The sequence below is a fragment of the Podarcis bocagei genome (assembly GCF_964188305.1).
Source record: "Podarcis bocagei genome assembly, chromosome: 13".
Lineage (NCBI taxonomy): Eukaryota > Metazoa > Chordata > Lepidosauria > Squamata > Lacertidae > Podarcis > Podarcis bocagei.
In genome coordinates, this window is record NC_138138.1 from 23,504,178 (window position 1) to 23,525,298 (window position 21,121).

The following is a 21,121-nucleotide window of genomic DNA, read 5'->3' on the forward strand; positions in this document are numbered from 1 at the left end:
ACTTGCCTTGACACAACATCATCTGTCCTCTCCACAAACTCGTCAATAAATAGCCGATGTTGTCTAACCGCTCTACAAACCAACATGGATGAATGTTTAGTAAGCAGGTCATCTGGAAGTGACCTCAGTGAGGGAAGTTCCTACCTTGATTTCAACATCAAGAAGCTTTTTCTAGATCCAATCCATTATTATTATGGTGATGCTGGTTGTAGTGAGACGTGGGGAAGTTAATGGAAGACTGTAACTATCCCTCCTGTGGGCACATGGTGAAGGGACTTGGTGTTTCTTTGTCCGGCAGAATAAAATGTGGCCATCCAATGAGTGGAAAGGAACTAGGTATATGCTGAAGCAATCACATATATAGTTTGCCACGCGGCCAGAGTAGGAGTGTGTGGGAAGGACATAAAAGCATTATCACTCAACCCATATTTCCCCAATTAAAAATGGTTGAGCAATCTAACGATCTGTGTTGGATGATCATAAGAACAGACTCTACATAGCTCAACTTTCTCTACTAGAAACCTATTCTAGTTGCCAAGACTGGTCTAAGACACTTTGGTGCAGGGCCAGGTTTAGGTTTGATGAGGCCCTAAGCTACTGAAGGTAATGGGGCCCTTTCTTTATATGTCCAGTTGTCCTTTGTCAACAACAAATTGTCGCTGTTTTTTTGTGTTGAATATATGGTATACGGTAATTTATGGACCTAATAGGTCCATACACAACACAAAACACTGTTGCTGTATGTAGGTTTTATTTCTTTGTTTATTATCTTATATTTTGGAAAAGTACATCCAGTTTTTTTCTTTACATTTTTTGGGGGGGCTCCAAGAGAGTGGGGCCCTAAGCTATAGCTTGTTTAGCTTATATGTAAATCCGGCAGTGCTTTGGTGTCAGAGCTACAAAATCCAAATGGCATCAACCTTTCTCTAACACAGGGCACAGATTCTATTCCCATCAGTACCCAAACCCTGATTTGTTTTCTTTTGATGGTTGCCATGTTTTCTCTGGCTAGTCACTAATTTTGGGTGGGATGAAATCATATGCCAGCAATTTCATGTTGCACAATTATAGTTAATTGGGTTAGTCTTGCAAATGCACTTCCTCAAAAGATCAGAATGTTTGTAGTTAGGAAAGTGACAGGAAAATGCACTAGAAAGTGTAGGATAATGCTTGCTTTGATGCAACATCATCAAACCTCCCAATGAATGCTTAGTAAACAAGTCATCCGGAAGCACCCTTGGTCACCATTGTCAAATGATAGGTGCATGTTAGATGTGCTTCTGCAAGTGTCTACAGGCAATTTATCTTTCAGTTAGAGACTGTGGCTCAGTTTCAAAATTCAAGCACATTTTTTCAATTAGCGTTGTGAACAGATTTAGACTGAGGTTTGTTTTAACAGACTACTAGAGCAAGACTTTCATGTACTTAATTAATTGATGAAATATACATGAAAGTTGCAAAACCACAAGTGCAGCCTTAAAGGATCCTGATGATGGGACACTTTCTCTTTTAAATATGCTACTGTAACAACTTAATGAGCAAAACCTACCACTATTTGCTTATTGTCATCCCTACTAATTAATTGAGAGTGCAAAATTTAACCTGCCATTAAGGCTTCCAGACAGTCGCACTGATCAGTTTGATTCTAGCCCTGACTGAAAAAATAAAACAAAGCCTGTTTTGTTTAATAATATATATTAGCCCCATAGAGGTTTGACAGTGGTGAGGTATCAGAGAGGCTAGGTAACAAATAATGATGAATGAGAGCAACATAAGTTAAAAGAACTTAAATTATGTTGTTGTTGGGTATGAAGATGGGAGAGGAAGGAAGCTTAAGTAAAGGTTTTGCTTAAGAGATTGACTTTGAGGGGTAATGTGAAAGAAGGAGAGAGGTGTCACCATGCTACTCAGGGACAGGGAGCGCCCCAGAGGTCATTGGACTCTTAACTGCCATCAGCCCCAGCCAGCATGGCCACTGTTCAGGGATGGTGGGAGTTGTAGTTGAGCAAATACTTGAGGTCCACAGTTCCCAAGCCCTGATATAAGTGTTCCGGGAGAAAATTATGGGATTGAAGGGCAGGAATAGTGAATGGGCAGAGCTAGTAAAGAGAGCACATGACAGCTGAGGGTGGTAGATCAGGGATATATTGGGAATAAGGTTAGAAAGTCAGGGCAGGCCATAAACACCTTTAGAGGTAAGGATATGGATTTGTGCTAAATGCAGGAGGGGGTGGGAAACTCGTAGCAGGGATTTGAAGAGGCCATCATGCAGGTGACGGAAGAGAAACCAGTGGCCCTTCAGACGTTGTTGGACCATCATCTCCCACTAGCTCCAGATAGCATGGACAATGGCCCAGCTGATGGGAATTGTAGTACAACAACACCTGGAAGGCCAGAGCTTCCCCATTTCTGATATAGACAGAGAGAGGGGTGAATTGTTGGGCCAGGAGAATTCTAGGCTGAGTCAAAAACTGAAGGATTGTAAGAAGCAGCCAGGAAGAAGAAAACTGTAGTAACCAAGATGGGCATTAAGGAGGTGCCTATAAAAGGCCCTGTTCTTGCATTAATATAAAGGAAGAGGTAGATAGTGACATTCTGTCAGTAGAAAAATAAAGAGAAGTGGAAGGCTTGGGAAGAAAGATGAGAACTTCATATTGGGTTGGACCCAGGCTAAGTTGGTTGTATTTGGTTTCCATCAAAATCCATGGGATTTGTAAAGTTTGTAAAGACAAATTGCTCCCATTGATTTTAGTGGAAATGAATGCAATTAGTGCAGGGTCCTTCCCAATGAGTGTTTCTTGTAGGGTTGGTGCTCCTAATGCATGCAAGCTTCCCACCCCACCCCAGTGTCCACATAATGTCATTGTCATCAAAATGCCGGTCCATATCCCTGCCCCCAATTTAATTCAGATTTATCTCATCTGGGGGAAATCCACTAAGTTAAAACAAAACAAAACACCTATGGCCAGGTACCTATTTGTACCATCTCAATAACCCATTTACGATATTAAGCCTTAATCTGGAAGCACCCTAAGTCTGGATCATTGCGATTCGTTAAGGACCATGCCTAAACCACTTACATATGAATGTGTTTCATGCCACTCCTTGTTTAAATGTGCTTTCATGCCTGCCATGTGCACAGTGTCAGCAAGCACACCAGATGCACGTTCACCCAGGCCACGAGTGTCTGGCATGCCAACACTGAATGCATATGGACTAGCGCAAGTGAGAGACGCATGCTAAGGAGATGGGAGTGGCGTGAAATGCTTACACCGGTGAATATTTTAGCTGTAAACATGTTTAATTTGAGCCTGAGGTTGTGGGGAAGGCCCGTAGCTCAGCAGTAGACTATCTGATTCGCATGCAGAAGATCCCATGTTCAGTCCTTGGCATCTCTGGGTTGGGGCTGCGAGAGAACCATGTCTGAAATCATTGTCAGTGAGAAAAGACCGTACTGAGTACTGACCTAGATGGGCCAACAGTCTGTCTTGGTCTAAGGCAGCTTCCTGTTTTCCTCTGAAAAGACATAAAGGATAAAATATCAGAAAGGAAGATGGAGGGGAGAGAGGGCGGGAGTTACACTTGGGTAGACAGACATAGCTGAGAACAAACGGGAAGCAGCAGCTGCAAGGGGTGGGATCTGGGATCAGAACCATGGTGTACAAGAAGGGTGTTAACCCTTTCCTTCCATACCATGTTCCCAATGAAACACACACACACACAAAAGCTGTTACTTGCATTGAGCCTATTGGTACCAATGGAAGCTTCTCTCTCAATGGAAATAGCAACTTTGAGGGTTTCGGTGTGTCAGAACTGTGGGGATGGAAAGGTGAAATTCCCTCCATCCTCAGCCTGATCTGGTCACCCCTAGTTACTATTTCCTTTTTTAGTAACAGACACATAAGTAAATCACATGTTTACCATTAAATATACTTTGGCTCTGTTAGACTGTAAATGGTATTGCAAACCTAGTACAGCCTTCCCTGGGCTGATGCTCTCCAGATATGGTCAACTTCAACTCCCAGTAGCCCCAGCCAGATGACCAATGGTTAGGGATGCTGGGAGCTGTAGTCCATGTATGGCTTAGGACATAAGTGTCAACCCGTTGGCCCCTCAGATGTTGTTGGACTGCATCTCCCATCAGCCCCAGGCAGCACAGCCAAAGATCACGGATGATGGAAGCAGAAGACCATTAACATCTAGAGGGCCACAGGTTCCGTATCACTGGCTTGGCCTGTTATACACAAGCATGTACCTATTTAATGGGTAAAAGAAGAATACCAAGAAAGTGCAGTACAAATGTGACAGAAAGTGTCATTTACAATGGACTGTGCTTGTAAAACACAATGATCCAAATAACCAAAACATAAAACCTGTTAGTCACATTAGCTATGTAACTATTTGGAACAAATAGTCTTTCTTTGCAGATATGTGTTCCTGTATGAACCTCATTTTATATTTAAACACTTGTGTCCTTCAGGTGTACCCTGAGCAACTCATTTTAAAATTTAATAGAGCTGAGCCACAATAATCGTTTAAAATTGTTATTACAGTTCAAGAACCCTTTTAAGATGCTGAGAAACCTCACCTGCACTCTCTCTCTTTGCACTTTAAAAAAAGCATAAACAACCAAAGATGCAAAATGATTCATGACATTTGTTGATCTTTAATTCTAGTTTAAATCCATACCATCACCATCCCTATCAGATGCAACACATTTTGTGCTTCTATACCAATTTAATTATCATGACTTCCACACAAGAATTCTGGGAATTGTAGTTTAGTGAAGATGCTTAAAATTTTGTGTTAAGTGACCCCTAGCCTCCATTGCAAAACAACAGTCTCCAGAGTTCATTGGGGAGAAGGATAATTGTTAATCCTGTTCCAGTCTGTGCTATCCATATGCCTTAATTAGACATCTCAATTTCTGCTACATCACACTTCTGGCCACGTAAAGTGGCCATTTGAAAAGGAGTGGGGGGTTTTTTGCTGCCACACATTTCGTTCTTTAAGAAATGCACAAATGTATTAATAAGTGTCATAAATGTTATTTGCTTCTTTGGTGCCTGTGGGTCCCTCTGGAGAAAGGTGGTGCTTCTGTTCTGAGAACGTTGCTGGATAAGAGTGCTATGTGGCTGTGCAAGAGTTATGGGCGCCCATTGCTTTGTAATATGAAAGGAGGCAAATGACGTCCCTTCCTCTCCCTTTGGACTTTCAAAATGTGTAAATCTTCAAGTGGAAGCCGTGAATCCAAAGCATGTTCACTTCACCACAAAATAATTTAATCCAATTAAAGATACCATCAAGACTACACTTTAATCTCTGCTGTGGAGCTCAAATTGAACTGAGCGTTTTGTGGCCTGCACATGAGGTTTAGCTACATTTAGGATGAATGTGCTTTTTAGATTTTTATCGTCTCTTCATCCTGAATGCTCAGAGCAAGTAATCACACTGTTAAAGTGCAACCAATTACCATGCAAGACAATTAAATAATACTTGCGTTTTTACCTTTCTAGTGTTTTAGGAACATAAGAAACACCCTAGAACATTGGTCCATCTAACTCAATATTGTCTATACTGACCAGCACCTGCTTGGTAAGATTTCAGGCAGGGAATGTTGAACCTAGGTGACATCCACACCCATACATTTAAAGTGCACAGCTTCCACTAAAGAATTCTGGGAGCTGTGCTACAATTCCTGGCACCCTTAACAAACTACAGTTCCCAGGATTCTCTGGTGGAAGCCAGGTGCTGCAAATGAATGGTGTGGATGTGTCCCTGGAACCTCTTATGGGGTGTGTCAGAGACCTGGAGAAACTTGGCTTCCCTTTGCTGGAGAATGGTCAGAAAGTCTGCTTTACAGGGGACAGCCATCACATCTGAAGGCATTTGAATAGATGTCCAGTCCAAATCCAGTTTAAGAACAAAGAACCCCAAGTTCTGAGACCTGCAGGCTTTTGAAGTCACTTGCCAGCAGTTAGAACTCAAACAGCAGACTAAACAGGCATATAGACTGTGTTACACATGGGGTCAGACTTTGGTAATATGGCCCCCTGAGCAAGGACAACATTTGGTGCCCCCTCAAATATTCTTATTTTCACAATAATTCCTTTTGGTACTGATGCTTTTTAAAATGAATTTTCTCAGTAGGTATCTTATAAAAATAGGTGTTGTTGTTTGCTCCCTGCCCCCAAGTTCAGCGTCCTTTGGGAGGGAACGGCCGAAACCTCCAAAATCCAGCGCTTGTATATGCTAAACCTTTAACGCAGCACATTTGAATAGCATTATTTTCCTCAAATAATTCTGGGCACAGTAGTTTGTTAAGGGATACTGGGAATTGTAATTTTGTGAGGAGTAAACAATCTTTTTTTTTTATCAGAGGCTGGGAAACTTGTGGCCCTTAAGATATTGTTGGACTCCAGTTTCCATCAGGAACCACCAGCATGGTCTATGGACAGGGATGATGGGAGTTGTAGTCCAATAAAATCTGGAGGGCCATGGATTCCCCATCCTTTTTAGAAGGCGTGTTCATATTTCAAATCAAGATTCAGCTTTGAAAGGGAAACATTCTAGTGTGAATAAAAAAATCTGGATACCTGCCTTCTGATGATGCTTGCCATCTGCACTTTTTATGCATACTTATATTTCTTTTTTAAAAGCTACTACCCTGATTAATTGGGTCACATTTTTAATTGACTAAAATTGTTGGGCGGTTTGTTAGTTTTCAAAATATTACTCTTATCTGGGTAATAGTTTAGCGATGCAATCTTGAAGAGTAAGTCCCGTTGAGTTAAGTGGGGCTTACTCGCAGATAAATGTGAATGGGATTGCAGCCTAAATCTTGCATGCTGCTTGGAATATCTTGATGGTCCTATGTTGCTGATGCTAGGAATTTTATGCTAATGAAGCAGCCACCAAGAAAGCCTCTCCAGAGGTCTTCATCATTTTAGACTCACCTTAAGGTCGCAACGGGATATAGACGAGGATTTGGGGAATTTTATCGCACCCTGGCTTGGAGGCTCTGGGCAGGTTGCAACATAGATTCAAAACAAACATAAACTCCCAAAATAGAACACATGAAACGCGGCAATAAAAGCCTACAAAATACAAGATTTAAATAGCCCAACAGGCCAGCCCTAATCATGTCTTATGTAGAATCTCTTTGATCTTAAACAAAAAGGAAAGAAAAATAAAGTACATTATAACCCATGCTAAACTTTAGGGTTTTGATGGGTAATATATTTTAACTATATGATGTGACTCCAGCAATTTAAAATTTATTTAATGATCACAGCGTGGTAAGAATCATATACATCTTGAGTGAAACTCAGTTATTACCGCATTGGTGTTTATACATCAGCGGATTGCATTTTCCCACCAGCCAGGCATAGCAGTTTTGCAAATGGCAAATCAGTCATGTGTACATTTATCTGCTGCTAGTGATCAGTCTGCTCTGTACTTGTTTTAAAGCAGTATTTTATACCCCACTTTTCTCCTTCAAATGAAGATGCCCAAAGTGCCTATCTGTAAATAAAAGAGCTTAGAAACAAAAATACACGCAAAAAAAAAATTTATAAGAAAAGCCCACATCAAACAGAATCAAGGCAGCTGTAAAACTGAAAAAATTAATAAAAGCAACCAAGAACCAGCCCAACATAAAAATCAAAGCTCCGACTTTCGGAAGTTTGCAGCTGCAAATTCAGCTGTCACAGGAGACAGAGGTGGAGAACTTGCAGACTGCAATCCTTCTGGTCTAGAGCACTCACTCCTGGTGTATCTGTCATATATAATGGCTGAGATCACAACTGTCCCACATCTGGGATGTGTACCAGTTCACATTCATAGCCTTTTCACACAAGACTTAAAGCCTAGCAACATCTACATTGGTCAGAGTTCTCGTCTGCATCTCCAATACCTTCCTCATACTTTCTCTCCTGCTTCAACAGCAATCAGACATTTGCAGAAACAGCATGAAAGGTGATCAGAGGCAGTGTAAACCTCAGCTATGAAACACCCTTGCATATTGCCTAATAGCAATTCCCAGTTGACTCACTTGTGGAAGCTGAGAAGAATGGCTAAGCGCTCTTTATAGTGCTATTGGAAGATCAAAGATGAGTTATGCTATCCCTTCACTGGCTTGTGCGTGTGAATCAAAGGGAATTGCCTACAAGATGAGAGATGAAGGCTCTTTGTGGTTGCACCGAACATTCTTCTGCACAACAATTAAAAGAAAAGATCATAGTCTAAGTTGAGGGTGATCTCACAAATGACTAAAAACTATAAATCCTGGTAGTTAAAGATATTGAAGGGGGGGGGGAGATATCTTAAAACAAAGAAGGTGTTTCTTTAAATATAAACCATCCTATACTGTATTTGATGAGGGACGCGGGTGGCGCTGTGGGTAAAACCTCAGCGCCTAGGACTTGCCGATCGCATGGTCGGCGGTTCGAATCCCCGCAGCGGGGTGCGCTCCCGTCGTTCGGTCCCAGCGCCTGCCAACCTAGCAGTTCGAAAGCACCCCTGGGTGCAAGTAGATAAATAGGGACCGCTTACCAGCGGGAAGGTAAATGGCGTTCCATGTGCTGCGCTGGCTTGCCAGATGCAGCTTGTCACACTGGCCACGTGACCCGGAAGTGTCTGCGGACAGCGCTGGCTCCCGGCCTCTTGAGCGAGATGAGTGCACAACCCTAGAGTCTGGCAAGACTGGCCCGTACGGGCAGGGGTACCTTTACCTTTACCTTTATATTTGATGAAGGAGGGTGTATGCTTCTTTTGGAACAAGCCAAATGAGAAAGTCGCTTCTTAGAATCTGAGGCAAAGAATCCCCTAATAATTATTGGCATATTCAGGGTTGCCATATTTCCTGGAATTCCTGGACATGTCCTCTTTTGGCAGCCCTACATGCCCATCCAGGGGGAATTTGACATTTTAAAGCACATGTCCTGGATTTTGGGTTTTAAAAAATTGTGTGTACGTGGGTAGTTTTGGTTCAGGCTTGGGCTGTGGCATGGGTAGCTTAGGCTCGGAAGTGGCAGAAGCTCAACAGTTTTTTGTGTCCAGACTTTTACCTCTTGGCAGCCCTAATATGAGCCTCAAACTATTATTAAGATTATTTGAATCCTCTGGTCAGATTATAGCATAAACAGGTCTAACCCCACAAAAGCATTTTGCCATTACATGTGATTGCACAACATCATGCATATATTCTAGCTGTCCAGCTGCTCCACTAGGAACAGTTTCTTACATCCCCATATCAAATAAATGCTGATGGTAGATGTTACTGAACACGTTTCAACCGCAGCTTGTAGAACCAGATCCATTATGGAATTAAGCATTTACCTAAACATTCCTTATTTCTTATCACAGAGCGCTGATACGGTCCGCTTACGAATTTACATATTCAAAAGTCAAGAATGGGAATGCAAGCTGTTGCACGACAGATGAAAAGGGCAGGCAGGGAGCAGTCTTTGTTGCTTCTAGATGGGAAACGTGTACTGCAAATGGTTCCATTTGCACATCTAGCAAGTTAACTTCCACCCATTCTCATTTTCAGTCATAATATTAATTGCTACTCTGTGATTTGTTGTGCACGCTAGGGATGTGCATATTGGTCCATTTCACTTTTGCAGTTTCTCACTTGTCCAATGAGTTTTTATTTATTTATCAGATTTTCCATGGTAAGGCTGGCATTTTGATGATGCCACGTGGTGTGGATGCTGCAAAAAACCCCACAATCCAACGAAACAAAACCCTATGGCTTTGAGCAGCAAAAATTCCAGAGTAAACTCTCATCTGGAAGTACCCATAATGTGTAATATTTGTATGGACATGGGTATACATGTGGTAGAGGGAATGAGCCATTGTTTCAGGATAAACCATTGAATAAGTGGGGTTCAAAATGCCTACTGTGGCCTACTCATTTAGTTTATGCAGAAATACGAGCTACTACTTCTCCTTTGTCAAAATGTTGGATGACCTGGTTTTAAATAGAACCCCCTTTTGTTTTAAGAGGCTTTTTGCCCATGCCCCTAAAAGTATTTCTGTCCAAGAACTTGGATGGTTTCTACAGTTGGTCTGGCTCTGAGCATAAGGACAAGGAGTTTATTTTTATGTATTTATTTTATGTTGTTTAATATATTCTTTTAAAGGTAAAAACTGTTCTTTAGGTAAAAACTGTAAAGGTAAAGGACCCCTGGATGGTTAGGTCCAGTCAAAGGCGACTATGGGGTTGCGGCGCTCATCTCGCTTTCAGGCCAAGGGAGCTGGCGCTTGTCCACAGACAGCTTTCCAGGTCATGTGGCCAGCAGGACTAAACCGCTTCTGGCGCAACAGAACACCGTGACGGAAACCAGAGCGCACAGAAACGCCGTTAACTTTTCCCCCACAGCGGTACCTATTTATCTACTTGCACTGGCGTGCTTTCGAACTGCTAGGTTGGCAGGAGCTGGGGCAGAGCAACAGGAGCTCACCCCGTTGTGTGGGTTTGAATCACCAATCTTCTGATCGGCAAGCCCAAGAAGCTCAGTGGTGTAGACCACAGCTGTACTATAAATGAGAATGGACCCATAGAGTCACAAATGGGACTGAGAACTCCATGTAGTTAGTAGAACAACCTAACCTCTCCTGTTGATCCTGGCTTTCTGGCCCACACTCCCCATCTTGGTATTAGTCGTTGTTCTGGTGCCTCAAGCCATACTCTACCAGCACAGGCGCTACCACCAAAATGCCACCACCACCACTGTCTCAGGCTGTGTATACATTACCATGTACTCTGGCTCCAGCATGCTCCCACTGCTGGTGTTTGAAGCCAAGTACGCATGACATCAGCCACAATTCGTAGGTGTCCTGTAGGCTGTAGCTTATTGAGAAATACTCCTGTTTGATTCCTCAAACCAGCTTGCATCCCATTAGAAAATGGGAGCTCAGGGTAAAGTTGAGGTGTGTACATTTCAGGTAGCCATTGTGGATGCACAGATGACCACATCAGCAAAGCAGAGTTTGGAAACAAATCGGGTAATGGGTTTACTCGACATCCCGACTCCCTCTCTGGTGTGTGCAGTGACTTGAAACGCAGCAGGGGGGGGGGGCACAACTTTCCTGTATTTCAAGCTGCTAATGTGTACATAACCTTAGACACAGTACGGCATATTTTCGGGAGCTCTGAGTCCTGTGAAAACAGGGCAAGGGAGCCCTAGAGGAACAGGGGCCATCAGCCAAAGGGCGTGTGTATCTGAATCTAAAGGAGATGGCAATCACAGATGGTTCACATGATTTTAATACTCCACAGCCATACCTGCTTAATAGGTTTAGCATTTGCCCATCATCTTTCTTCATTGCTGCGGTGTCCTAAGGTGATAGCAGTTGAAAGCATGCCTTGTATGTGAGGAATGGGGAGGGAGGGAGAGGGAAGTGTCAAGATTTTGATGGTTATGCTGTCAGAGGCAGTACGAAAAAATTGCACTAAAAGGCTGTGAATTTACGAGGATTTTGTAGAGGTGTCTATGTGTGTGTTTTGGCAAGTTGCTGTCAAAAAGAGAGAACTTAATTTTAGATTGGAAAAATGAAAGTCTGGGAGAAGCTAAATTGGTAGATCCTACCTAAACGGCTCCTGCCAACTCTATGGTACTACTGATTATCCCCCAGAGATCTGCCATTGGATCCCGATCTACCTTCTGTCAGCCTCTGTTGTGGTTATGATTCTAGAGTAGGCTTTTGAATTTGGGTATTATGCATAGATCCTGTATGTCTCTTGCTAGCAAGAGGTACTGAGCCAGATAATTGCTACTGGGTTGCTTCCAAGCTACAGTACCATAGTCATGTCTGCAGTATGAAGATTAAGCAGTGCATACGCTTTCAAGTTTTGTTTTGTTTTTTTAAAAACTTCCATTCTGTATATGTGAGAAACAGTGTGCATTCTTAGGGAAGTTGTGCCGCTGTAATATCAGTCACATAAGTTTTGATGCCAAGTGTACTTACGAATGGGAAGTACATTCCACAAATCCACTAATTGCCACCAGCTGGGCTTAATCCTGCGATTTCCATGCACCTCAACACACCAATCAAAAGCTGTTTAGAGGGGTAAGTGAGGCAATTCAGAGCATGCACCAGATCACTACAGAAACCCAATATAAGTAGTTTATTAAGTAAATAAGCGAGAGAAATGATATGTTGCATATGTTTTTTTAAAAAGCATTTAAACGGCAGATCCTAGACCAAAGGAGCCTTTTAAAAGGATTGTGTGATCTGCATGTGACCCATGGGTTCCCCAAGTGAACAAAGGCAAATACCTGTGTTGCTTCCAGATGATCTCTTTCCAAACATCGTGCAAACAAATCATTCTTCCTGACTGATTTGCGCAAACCTTTTTCAGGGAGGTTATGTGGCTATATGTTCAATAGGTCTTACTCCTGTGTAAGTGTGTTTTGGATTGTGGCCTAAGGCTAACCAAACGGCTGCTTTCATCACGACTAGGAATTTGTTTCGGCAATCTTCCCTGCACCTCCAGTTCAGATGTTACACCGCTTGCAGAACTTGCACAAGCCGTTATTTAGTGGGAGGCAGGGTGTTACCTGAGCCAACTGTGATAACATCTGCAGTGCCTCATAGTGAGAGAGAGTGAAGAGGGACTTGAATGATTTCTCCTTTTGTTTGACTGGGAACTTGATGCATCCAGTTGTATAGATGAGTAATTGGCTGGGGCTTAAAGATCGAGGATGGATCATTATTTCTGTCTCACAGACTTGAGCCACACTCCGCGTTTGTCGCAACAGACTGAGCAGGGCACCATGTGACCCTGGAAGAGTGGCTAGGGCCACCAATTGTGTATATTTGTGTACATGTGTGTGTAGTGGATGTATGGCTCAAGGTTCACTGGGTGACCTTGGGCTAGTCACAGCCTCTCAGCCTAACCCACTTCACAGGGTTGTTGCAAGGACAAAATGAAGAGCGTAGAACTATGTACAGTGGTACCTCAGGTTACATACGCTTCAGGTTACAGACTCCACTAACCCAGAAATAGTGCTTCAGGTTAAGAATTTTGCTTCAGGATGAGAACAGAAATTGTGTTCCGGGGGCACGGCAGCAGCGGGAGGCCCCATTAGCTAAAGTGGTGCTTCAGGTTATGAACAGTTTCAGGTTAAGTACGGACCTCCGGAACGAACTAAGTACTTAACCCGAGGTACCACTGTATACCACTTTGAGCTCCTTGGAGGAACGGTGGGATATAAATGTCATCGTCAACATCATTGTAATTTTATTATTTGTACCCCACCCATCTGACTGGGTTGTCTCAGCTTCTCTGGGCAGCTTCCAACAGTAAAAACAGCAAACGTTAAAAACTTCCCGATACAGGGCTACCTTCAGATATCTTCTAAATGTCATATACTGTATATACTTGAGTATAAGCCGACCCGAATATAAGCCGAGGCAGCTAATTTCAGCACAAAAAACTGGGAAAACTTATTGACTCAAGTATAAGCTGGTTCACCACACCACAAACCAGGTGGTGGTGGCAGTGACGGAGGAAGAATAAGCAGCCCGAAAGGGCTGCTTTCAGGCTGCTTGTTCCTCCATCGCCGACAGCGGCAAAGGCGGAGGAGGAGGAAGGAGCAGCCCTAAGCTGAGGGAGGCTTTTTCAACATAAAAAATGTGCTGGAAAAGTCGGCTTATACTCCAGTATATACAGTAGCTGTATATCTCCTTGGCAACTAATGCGAGGGCATTCCACAGGGCGGATGCCACTACCGAGAAGGCCCTCTGCCTGGTTCCCTGTAACTTCATGTCTTGCAGTGAGGAAACGGCCAGAACCGGCCCTCGGAGCTGGACCTCAGTGTCCAGGCTGAACGATGGGGGTGGAAACGCTCCTTCGGGTATACAGGGGGCTGAGACAGGTCAGTTTCAAAGCCCAGGGCAGAAGCACATTTAGGGCAGTGTGACCAGTTCCCCAGCACTAGGCACCAAGCTGCGGAGGGCACCTCAGGGCACCACAGCTTTGATGTAATGCGCATGCAGAACAGAAGCTGAGTGCCAGGGAGTGCCAAATTTAGGCCTTGCACAGGGTGCTGCTGCAATTTGAAAGACCAAAGTCCGCCCCTGCCCAGGGTGGGGTTTTCCCTTCTCCCATTGCACCATTTCCATAGAACTGGGGAGTGAGTCACACCGCCACACAGCACAAGATGGAATTCTGGGATACTCCATCAACTTTGATGCTATCTGTCTCTTCGAAGCCACGCAGCAGCAGGGGGGGATTAGAATCTACAACTGTGAGCCCACTACTTTCCTCATCTCCTCCTTTTCTTTTTCTTTTCCCCAACTGCATACTTGCCCTCTTTAAAATTCTTCCTCTAGAGAAGCTTCGACCCAAACTGGGGACAGGGGAATTCTAATCGATATTTGCAGATTGACAGTCTCTCATTTTTTGACTCTACCAAATTTCCCATTCTGTATGCAGATACAGTGGTACCTCAGGTTACATACACTTCAGGTTACAGACTCCGCTAACCCATAAATAGTGCTTCAGGTTAAGAACTTTGCTTCAGGCTGAGAACAGAAATCGTGCTCCAGCGGCGCGGCAGCAGCAGGAGGCCCCATTAGCTAAAGTGGTGCTTCAGGTTAAGAACAGTTTCAGGTTAAGTACGGACCTCCGGAATGAATTAAGTACTTAACCCGAGGTACCACCATACATTTAGCTGCACAGGATGCAAAAGTACTGAACTTGGCAGGTTTATGTGTAGTAGGATCCCCTCAAGATGTTGCACATTTCAGTGGGAATCTTGCAGAAGGGGACATCTTGGGGGAAGGTGCCCAGTGAACCAGGCCCCCTTTCTACACATTCCCCTGCCCCCCATTAATGGCTCTTAAAATCTTCTGCCTAAGTTAGCTGTATTATGTTGGTAAGCGATACAAATGTGGTTAGCCTCTTAGACCTCTAGCTAGCATGTGTTGTTGGTGGTCTGTGTTAAGTGCAATTGCAGATTTGGCACAGGGAATTCCTCAAACACAACCCACTTAGCTGCATATGGTAGTCACCTTTAGTATGGTGGCATTCATGTTACTTGACTGGCTACTCCTAAACGTCATAAAGCGTTATTTATTTGAGTTGTATTTCCTTGTCCTTCCTCCCCAAACAGCCCAAGGCATCTGGCACAGCAATGATGAAACATTAAAAAAACACCAACTAAAAGCATTTTTAAAGGTTGTTGTTTTAAAAGTCCCCCCCCCCTGTAAAACAATTAAAAACATTTTCAACCAGTGATTTCAGGGTTGCCAGGAGCAGTGTCTTTCAGCCATCAAATGGCTGGGGAAACAGGAATATTTTCTTAATTTCTCCTGAAAATGAGCACTGAGGGAGATAGATACACCTCATTAGGGACACCAGACTACAAATGGGGAGAAGCCACTGAAAATATAACCAGCAACCAGGCAACCCCCAGTGGCTGACTATTAACAAGACTTCACTTGCCTATCATAGGGTCCAAGATGGTTGTTACTGGGGAAGGTGCTATTTTAGGTGCCATTTAGAGTTAATATGCTAGTACTGTTGTCTTTGTCCATGGAGTTTTCTTGGCAGGGATACTGGAGTGGCTTGCTGGTTCCTACTCCAGGTGGATCACGTTTGGTCAAAACTCTCCACTATGACCTGTCCATCTTGGGTGGACCTGCATGGCATAGCTCATAGCGAGCTCTGGTCCTTGGGGTCACGAAGAGTCGGATACGACTAAACAACAACATGCTAGTACTAACACCTTGAGTTGGGCCTGATAGCTCACTGGCTGCCAGTGCAGTCTTTTCAAGACCAGTGACACATGGTCCAATCTGACAGACCGCACTGGCAGCTACAAGGGCAGCCCCACATACAGTGCATTGCAGTAGTCCAGATGGGAGGTCACCAAAGCATGGACAGCTGAAGCCAGGCTATCCCAATAGGGGTGTGGCCATTGTTGGTGAACCAGCCTAAGCTGGGCATAAGCACTTACTGTATAGCACACATAAGCCACCAGAGTATACTCCCAGAACATGAACCTGTCCTTTAAAAGGAATGTAAGCTCTCCCAGGGCAGGTAATACACCTAATTACCAGAAATGGAAATGACTGTGGCCTTCTCCTTGTTCACCACAAGTAATGGCCTGAACGGATGTACAGTGGTACCTCAGGTTACATACGCTTCAGGTTACATATGCTTCAGGTTACAGACTCCGCTAACCCAGAAATATTACCTCAGGTTAAGAACTTTGCTTCAGGATGAGAACAGCACAGCGACAGCAGGAGGCCCCATTAGCTAAAGTGGTGCTTCAGGTTAAGAACAGTTTCAGGTTAAGAACAGACCTCCAGAACGAATTAAGTTCTTAACCTGAGGTACCACTGTATCTGCAAAGCAAAATGGTCCTCGTGTGAGAGAGCCCAGGGAATCTCCTAGCTTTCCCCACTTCGAATTGTAGTTTCCCCGTCACTCCTCTTTTTAATTTAGGTTTGTTACCATTCACATGACATTACAATTCACTCTGGCTCAAGTACACTCTCGCTGCTGGTATTTGAAATCATGTGCGGAGGATAACCTTGGCCACGATCCATATCTATCCTGCAGTTTCTTGAGAAATGCTGCTCTTCAATGCAGTTCCCCTCAAAGCAGCTTCTCTCCGGTTTGAAAACGTAAGCCACGCTCACTTTGCGGTTAAGCTGAGGTGTGTGCATCTGAGGCAGCCGTTGCGCATGCGCAAATGGCAGCCCATCGGCAGATGACAGCTTCATGAACAGGAGTCGGAGTAGGGCTGCAGGCACAGGGAAGGCAAACAGGCAATTAGTACCTGGTGAAGATATTTCCACCTCCTCTCTGGCGTGTACATAGGGTTGCAAATATGACTTGAAACACAGCATGCGGGTGATGGAATGACCTCCTTGTGATTTATGCTGCTAATGCGTCCATAGCCTTGAAGTGACTTTTAAGAAATGATTTAAGAATGCACTTCGACTAGAAGCAATCTTTCTTTATAAAAAGCAGCCCTGAGCTCCTAGCCTGTATCAGGAAGGGCTTTAACCCTTTCCATTTTGTTTTCCACTGAAAATCTCCCCAGAATTTGCTATTTGCCCCTATTCCCCCCCCCCCACACAGTGGGGGGATTCCCTGCAGTGGGAAATGGCGGGGGGGATTATTAAAGCTCCCGCTCCAGCATGCTATGGTCCCAATCCGTGCTAGAATCCACTACAGCTGCTTTTTGCAGATCAAGGTATATAGTCAGTCTAAATGTGCTTAATAGTCTTGTCTAGTTTGACACTACTGAGATAGTGATTTGAGCAAGCCTACATAGTGAAGGTGTCACAGTCCAGTCTACAGGCGATTGAAGTCCTGGCTGAGGACGTCGGGACCGAGGGCAAGATGGCAGGGTGGGAGTAGGAACGAGAGTCCAGAAGCCAGGGGTCCGAGGGTCAGGAAGCAGGCAGGTACAAAGTCAAGAGTCCGAGGGTCAAGAAGCAAGGAGTCACAAAGTCAAGGGTCCGAGGATCAGGAAGCAAGACGCCAAACGCAGCGAGGCAGGAAATGTGTTGCTGTGGCAAAGAGCTGAAGGGAAATGCTGACCTTATATCCCTTCTGGCTCTAGCCACCAGGTGCAGTGAGTAACCAAGCGGCCTCACCTGTGCGGCCGCACCTTGCCTCTCCAGAACAAACTTAGGAAGGCCCCAGTCCTGCGAAGCCCTAAGGGTCACAGGGCCCGGCTCCTGCACGCACTCCTGACAGAAGGTGCTCTTCATTCACATTTTACATTACATTAAAAAAATATTTTGGAACACTAATGTGAATATGGCAAACATTGCTTGGGAAAACAGAGATTCTTAGTAGGGATCTGGAACTGACTGGGCTTCCCTGCTGAAATTACACTTGGTGGCAAAAATGGATTTGTTGCTGTATAATAAACAAGTGAGGCCTGCAACTAAATGTTGCAGAATGGAGCATTTCATCCAGGATTGTAGCCAGCCATGACCACTTCCAGGATGTTCCATTCAATATCCCCTGGCCTGGGTTTTTTGGGTATTCCTTCCAACTGTTGGACAACATTCTGTGGCTGCTGAGTCATTGGACTGTTTTGGAAGCTATTTTCCCTAAAGATTTGTTTGTTTTTCACAAACCTTGGGGTTTCCCTACACCAGCTGATACCTTTCTCTTGCGCATAGAAAGAAATTGGACGTTGAGCTATTTTTGAGTGAGGAAATAGGCAAAAATGACACTGCCGACATGGGCTGCCATGCGGCTGGATTTCCCCAGATATTTCGCTGATTTCTGCCCAGACACTGCTTGCTGAAGTTGTAGTTAAGAAATATTAGGTTCCTCACTTCTGGAATACAAAGTGGTCTGGCTATAAGGAAACTTGGACCTCCTCTGCTTATGATTGCACCGTTAGGATTGTTACTTTCTGGCAGGGCTGCTTTATGCCACACAGAAATTCAGCAATTGAAGGTTTTCCCAGCATGACAATGCCGTGATGGGAAAACCCGAGGAACAGGCAATAAATATGAAATAGGAGAGCTGCTGATCTCGAAATGGGAATGGGTGGAGGGCCTCTGGAAGAAATGGGGGGGGGGTTAAACAAATGTTCCATGTTTCTTTATAGAACTAAGCATCTCTATTCTACAGAGAAAAAATGTTCAGAAACAATATGTATTTCCTGACATCCATAAACACCCATAAATAAAAAGATAGCTTGGCTTGTCTGCAGCTGTTTCACCCTTAGTGTGTTGGATATCACAATGGTTTGTGGACTCTTCAAGCACCTCTTAGTTTTTCTTAGCTTTGCTTGGCAGGCCTCAAATCTTTATTTTCTTCCCCATAAGAGTGGGAGGAAACAGACGGTGCGTTCTTATGCTTCGTAAAGTACTCAGCAAACCCTCTTCCCTTCGATGGGACAAGGCAAGAGTTGTGCCATCACAGCTAAGTCGGCTGAAGATCAGATGGTATAATTACTGTTATCTGCCTTGCAGAAGCCGACGATTAGAGGGTCTGTCTCTAAGAAAGGCTTTTGAAGAAAAAGAGAATAAGCTATATTTAAATCTCTTCCCCACCCCATACCCTCACCACAACAACCTCTACCACAGTGGTGTTGTTTTTTAAAAAGAACTAACGTGTCTACGCTACGCTCCAGACATCCTTTTTATTGTGCATTCATGATGATTTGCACTCATGATGGTAGCAGTAATATACTATCCAGTTTTCAATAGTTTCAGGGCAGATATGACGCTTTGTTTCTGATTGATGCCATGCCCCATAGCTTCCTGCTGAAATCCTATAACTTTTTAAACCACAAATGTTCCCAGGTTGCATTGAGGGGTAGGTTGTCCCACGTTTGTTGCAAGAGTGTCCCCTCCAGGCAGCAAGAACGTGGGGAAGCGTCACATAACAGCTAACAAAGCAGGACGGTGTGTGGAAGGCGCAGTATTAATCCACCACAAATGCACTATTATCGTGTCAATGACACGTTGCAAAACAAACTAATAAACATAAACCAGTCAGGAAGGGCCTGCAAACAGTGGCTTTCAAACTAGGCTTCTGGGATCTCTGAGGTTTCTCAGAAAAAGGTCAGAGGGTTCTCAGTGAAAGGATCATGCGATCCATTTGGGATCCCACCTGCAGGGAACAATGTTCTAAAGCATTTTAGAGAAGCCAGTGTGGTGTAGTGGTTAAGAGCGGTAGACTCCTAATCTGGGGAACCGGGTTCGCGTCTCCGCTCCTCCACATGCAGCTGCTGGGTGACCTTGGGCCAGTCACACTTCTTTGAAGTATCTCAGCCCCACTCACCTCACAGAGTGTTTGTTGTGGGGGAGGAAGGGAAAGGAGAATGTTAGCCGCTTTGAGACTCCTTAAAGGGAGTGAAAGGCGGGTTATCAAATCCAAACTCTTCTTCTTCTTCTTCTTCTTCTTCTTCTTCTTCTTCTTCTTCTTCTTCTTCACAAGAAATTCTACCATAGCTTTTTTGTCAAAAAATTGTTCCCCTGGGATTTTGGGGGGATTTCCAAATAAATACATCCCGCCTCCTTGGTTTTACCCAGCACCAGCTAACCAGTATGAAATAGGAAGACTTGGGGCTTACCTACACTTAACTTTCCTACACTCTTTCCGGGCATGGTCTGTGATTTAAAGCTCTGTGTCCGAGCACCTGCACAATTTTCTTTTGCTCCAGAGCTTTCCCTGTGAAAATTCACTCTTGAATGCTCAGTCAGAGCAAATATCAATCACAAAAAACCCTGAATTGATGTTTGTTCCGATTCAGCTTTAAAGAGCACGTTTTTGCTAGGGAAACTTGGGGGTGGGGGCACGCTTGGACACAGAGCGGCAAAGCACAGACCTCTGCCTGGAAGGAGCAGGGCGAAGCGTAAGTGTGAATAAAGTCCTCAGAAGGAGTAGGCGTTGGGGAGAATTTCGATTCAGTTTACATGTAAATGTGAACCTTCCTAACTCAGACCTTTTTTTGGAAACAATGCGCAAACCAAAACACAGAGTACACTTGGGTAAAGATACCTATATTAGTGAAGATAGCCTACAAAAATGCACTGTATTGGGGGAAACCAGTTTGCAAAAAAATGTGTATGTGCCAGCAATAAATCACATGGAGTAAGTGAAGTTAACTTTTTGTTAGATGAAATAGGATCTGCTCAGGAGTACCGGGCCTAATGCGCAGCTATTCTTTGCTAGGTCTTGCCCCTATGAGGCAGTTGCAGAGACTGACGGTCCCTACCTTCCCACAGCAGCCTAAGTCTCCTTCTCCCCTGGGTCCTTCCTAAGCAATCTGAGACTATGCTGGTGTATCCGTTTTCTTGCTCCTCTTGCTTCATTCTTCTTCTGGTCCTGGGAGACGTGGGGGGAGGGGAGCATGCCATAGCCAGCAGCTTCCCCCACCTGACTCATCTCTGCCTCTTGGCCTCCCTCATCCCACTTTCCTGCTTCAGCTTCTGCCTCCAATTCTGGACTTCTCTCTGCCACAGACTCTCCCTGCTCACTAAACCCTGTTACCTCTTCAACTTCCGACCCCTCCTCCTCCCAGTCTTCTCCCTCTTACCGCTTGTTGTCATCCCACCACCACTCCACAAGCTTTGAGCCTTCTTCCTTCCCTTGGTGGTTCTCCCGCTTGTACTTCCC

General features: G+C 44.3%; 1 protein-coding gene across 3 annotated transcripts in view; it reads left to right on the plus strand.

Annotated features, from left to right (window-relative positions):
• SP6 (Sp6 transcription factor) overlaps positions 1-21,121 on the plus strand; it is a 99,584-nt gene that overhangs the window by 74,036 nt on the left and 4,427 nt on the right. The gene's annotated exons all lie outside the window — the stretch shown is intronic.